This window comes from Saimiri boliviensis, chromosome 4, assembly GCF_048565385.1.
Source record: "Saimiri boliviensis isolate mSaiBol1 chromosome 4, mSaiBol1.pri, whole genome shotgun sequence".
NCBI classification, from domain to species: domain Eukaryota; kingdom Metazoa; phylum Chordata; class Mammalia; order Primates; family Cebidae; genus Saimiri; species Saimiri boliviensis.
The window spans coordinates 13527663-13532910 of record NC_133452.1 but is presented as its reverse complement, the minus strand read 5'-3'; positions in this window follow the sequence as shown (position 1 = coordinate 13532910).

Below are 5248 nucleotides of genomic sequence, written 5' to 3'. Positions count from 1 at the left end.
GCTCAATCGTGCCCTTGGTGTGTCCTTACGCGAGGGAACAGACATCTCCGCGGATAACGAGTTAGTAATAGCAGCCACCTCACAGTTTGGCTTTCAGGAGGTAATAACCATGCGTAAAGCAACTCAGCGCAACGTCCAGGCTAGAATGTGTCTTATTAGGGTCACTTGTCAGGTTTGAGGTAGGCTGCTGGGGACAGACAGGGAGCAATGTCCTGCCTGCTCAGACCAGGGCTGTTCACAATTCCAGATTTGGTCCCACACTCATCACAAACAATTAAGCGTCATCACCTGTGTGTCTGAATGTGGCACTGGTTTCTCAAGTCACAAATTTCTTGTTGGTGGTAAAAGAACACTTCTGAGGCTTCCTAAATTTCGAGATACCCTGTCTCGGCAAAACTTTATTTAGAGGCATCTGAGTGCTCGCACCTGGTTCTGCTAAATAACACACCTGGAGGAGCCCTTAGACTCCAAAGAACCCTGATGATCATGGTTTCAGAAGTCTCAGATGCTCCCCAGGGAAGTGGAGAAACTCTGCTGTATGAACCTCCCACCCAAGCCCGCTATCACCGGTTTGCTTCCCATTTGCCAAATTGAGGTGAAATTTACATTAATTCAGAGTTAGGAAACATGCTTTACCAGATTTTGTTGGTTTATTATTTAAAGCAGTATAATTTTTTTAATCCTCTTAGTCCCTCCTCTATTCCTTTCTGCTTTTGGACAACCTGAAATACATAATGTTTAAATTATTGGGCTAATTTCTTAACAAACTTCTTTTTTTCCCTCAGGGAGACCTAGAAAAATAATACCAAATAGTGAAGATGAAAATTTGATCTGATAGTTCAACCAGTATTTTAAATCCATTTCTTGATCATTGCCAAAGTATTTCACAAAAGAATCAGCCCAAGGAAACTGGAGTTATTCTTTCACTTTTTTTTTCTTTTTTTCATGAAAAAGCTTAAGTAAATGTTTCTTGAAATTGTTCTTCACATCTTCTTGTCAAGGTAAAAAATCTCCCTGCAGACAGTCTTGCATACCTCGGATCTGGCTGAGTGGAGGACCTGGATGTCTGTCTCCTTCAAGCCCATTTTAATCATTTGTAGCGGGAATGTCTCTTAATAAAACTTAGTTTAAATGCTTCTAAAATAGAAGGGAATCATGATGGGGTCATGGAAGGGCCTAGGTGTGAAATACATGACAGTTAAATCTTGTGATCTGAGTTGCCTCATCAATTAATATAAGATGGCATTAATAATAATAATCCAAGCTTCAAAAGATTTTGTCAGAACTAAGAACATATACATATATATTCTTAGGAAAATATATATATTAATGGAATATATATAGGATTAATATATATAATATATAAGAATATACTATTATATATAGGAATATATTATTTATATATAGGAATATATTTTTTCTAAGAATCTATACATTATAAACAATATATAAATATAAAGTACCTATTGCTAAGAAAATATAAACTATAAATATACAATATAAATAATATATAAATATATAGTACATGTTGCTAAGAATATATATGCTATAAATATATATTATAAATAATACATGGTATATATTACTAAGAATATATAAACTGTAAATATATATTATAAATAATATATAAATATATAGTATACGTTGCTAAGAATACATACACTATAAATATATATTATAATAATATAAAAATATATAGTATGGGCTTTGGTGACCCCATCACTGGGGTGTGTTTATTTGATGGTTGATTTTGCTGTACTGGGTATTTCCTTTCCAATTTTCTAATCATTTATTAACACATGCTGACTCTTCCCTTCCCTTCTCCTTTCCCTGGGAAAATACAATGAATAAATAAAGACTTATTGGTACTCAAACTGTCAAAAAAAAAATATATATATAGTATATATTGCTAAGAATGTATACACTATATACATTTATAGTATATATATTAGAATATATATATTCTAAGAATATAGAAATATATATTATATATATACATATACGTAGATATATATTTTATATATATTCGTCTTAGAGAGAGGTTCATTGCCTAGCATGCAGTAAGGGTGCAATCATTGCCTACATCCATATTTTTTCATTACTGTGACCTCCTTTTTGAAATCAGAACATGGAATTTTTCATCAGAGAGCCCTGAAAATTCATGATCTATGTGCATAGCTACTACCACACCTCCAACTTTCACTCCAGAACACTCGCCCTAACCTCAGCTCTCTCACCTTGTAACTCAGGCGAGTAGCCAGAGGTACTTAATAAATCTCTATTGATGGTAAGCCAAAAGGTTGCATATCATAGCAGCTTTGAATGGCCTTGCCTCACTTAAACAAGAGCCAGACGCACGAAAAACAACCACCAGAGTTCTGCACCCCTCTCTGGATTCCATCTGGACCACCTCCCAGGCACAAATTCTTTCCTGGCGAATCTCACATCCATCTTCATCCTGGGTGGTTCTCTGAGTATTCTTTGGGAATGTGCCTCAATTCCCAATGCATAGTCGGTCTGCTTGCCTTTGCGGCCCATGTTAAACTCACCTTTCTCATGCAGTCTCCTGCCTCTCCTTTGCTCATGGTTCTGGCCTTTGCCCCCTGCTCTCTCACCCTCCACCCATGGAGGAGACCTATCCTTTCTATTTCGTCAATATAGGAAGGAGAACCAGACACTCAGGAGTTTCAGGACAATGTCAGGTGTGGTGCAACCAAATAATGCAAAAGAATGCTTTCTAGAAAGATTGGATACAAGAGCGGCCCAAATGGGCTAGAACAAGGAAGGTCTGAACTGGTCATCGGCAGATGGGCGCAGGGCTGGGCTCAGAGCATGAAACCAACTCCAAAGATGGTCAGATGAAGATGGCACACAGGGCCAAGAGTCCAGAGATGAACCAAAACCAGGAAGCTGTTGAAGCTGTCAAATCTTCTGCCAAAGATCCAGACCCAGCCCAAACCCAAAGGGCCGCTCTTGTCAGGGGAAAACAGGTGATCCAAGGGATTCAAGTAGGCACTCGGGTGGCATCGGGGGAGCTGAGTACTGCAGATGCTGCGGACAGGGCAGAGAAGCACAAGGCTGTCATTCTAGAAGCACTGAGGACAGGGCAGGGCCAGGTCCTCTCAGAGGCTCCTGCAGATGAAGAAAAGGGTTGGTTCAGAGCCAAAGGCAGAGCTGAAGCCACATCTTCCAGGTTTCAGTGCTGACACAGGTTGGGTGCTGGACCATGCACCAGGCAAGCCATTCTATACTAAGGCTCCGCGTCCTAGGCTGTCCTGTTGCCTGTCAGATGCATGGTTGTCACTGAGGAGCTGTCTCTGATTGGGGCCCGGCCTACACCCTGGCAGATGGAGAAAGGTCCAGGGGGAGGCCCTGAAGCCTAGGAGTGCTGCGATTTCTCTGTGAGCCCCTCCTCTGCTAGAGCAGCCATCTTTACCCAAGGGAAAGAACATGGAGGGCTCATGGGAAACTAGGGAGAGTTTGTGGGTCCGCCAGCTGTCTGAGCAGCAGGCAAGCATGTCTGTCTAAGATGCAGGACTTCAGAGGTGGCCCATACTCCAGACTTCGCGGAAGGGTCTGGGCAGGCAAGAAACACATCATCAGCTTAGTAAGACATCAAGCACAATCAGAGGCAAAGGAGGAAGTGGGTAACTCCCAAGTGTACACAGGCTTGATGGTAGAGCTGGCCATAAAACTCACTTAAGGGGCCAGGTGCAGTGGCTCACACCTGTAATCCCAGGACTTTGGAAGGCCAAGGCAGGTGGATCATCTGAGGTCAGGAGTTCGAGACCAGCCTGACAGTGAAACACTGTCTCTACTAAAATGCAAAAATTAGCCAGGTGTGGTGGTGGGCACCTGTAATCCCAGCTACTTAGGAGGCTGAGGCAGGAGAATCACTTGAACCCGGGAGGCAGAGGTTGCAGTGAGCCAAGATCGCACCATTGCACTCCAGCCTGGGCAACAAAGCAAGACTCCATCCAAAAAAAAAAAAAAAAACTCACTTACAGAACCTGCTCTTATTTCCCCCTAAGGCCATCTTGGATCCCCAGGCAAGATCGGTGCTAAACGATGGCTTCCAAGTGCCCGTTCCTGAGGCAGGCCGTCATTGCCATTAGCCCACGCTTGTGTATTGCCACCTCTCTGCTCACAAGAGGTAAAAATGCAAGAACTCCTGCTTAATGCTGGTTTTCTATGTGGCTCTTTATTATCTGTTCTTGATTCAACCACCATTTGCAGTTAAGATTTTTTCACCTACACGGATGATGGTCACCATTTTTTTAGTTACCCCCTCTCCAGGGCTTTGACTGCACAAAACTTACATCCAGCCCTTTAGCTAAAGTTAGATTCACCTTGTGTCTTGGCTCTTAAGATTTTGACAAGTTGGCTGGCCTTGCTTGAACTCATATCTCTGCAAATACAAGGTCTATTGGAAATCTGGAGTTGTCACTTTTTTCCCCTGGGCAATCAACTGTACAATCACAGGGAATGCTCGCGATTGCTATTACTGTAACTCTCGGAACACAGGCACCATATAACTCTGCTGAATTTAAAAAAAAAAAGAAGAAGAAGAAGAAGAAAAAGACTCATAACTTAAGAAGCTGCCAGGGTTTAAAGTGGCCCAGGACTGCTGAGCCACTAATGCCTGAAACGCTTGAGTCTGAAAAGAGACATAATGTATATTAGCATTCTCAGCAAAAGCACTTTAGCCAACTCTGTTTTCATATGGCTCAACCCAGTTCCTTTGAAAATGAAAGTAAAAATAAAGCAATACTCCTTATAATTTCCGCAAGACCTTGGAGTGTGGGTTAAAGAAAATCTGCTGATTCTGCTGACCTTCGAAAAGGTGTCGTGGGGGCGGGGAGGAGTCACTGCATTTGGGTCTTGTGCGGGTCCCTAAGAGCTGGGCTTTGCCTGTGCTTCTGATATTTTCTTTCAAACTTGCCATTTTGCTGCTGCAGCTGGGCTTGTCAGTTTCCAGTACTAATGGGTTGTGATGGGGTGTCAGGGGAAGTCAACAATCAATGCTTGAAAAAAACTGGTGGGGGCGGTTGGGGAGGCCCATCACTGCTGACATGGCCAGGAACAGAAATACAATGGCCTCCTTTTGTAGAAAAATAGACAAGAAACACTGCACTGTGTTTTGCTTTTAAGATTAGTATAGATTTTTATCCTTTGATGACTGGGGCTGTCTGCCCTTCCCCCACTGTAAGTTTGACTATCACACAACACGGATTCTGGCTTTTAAATA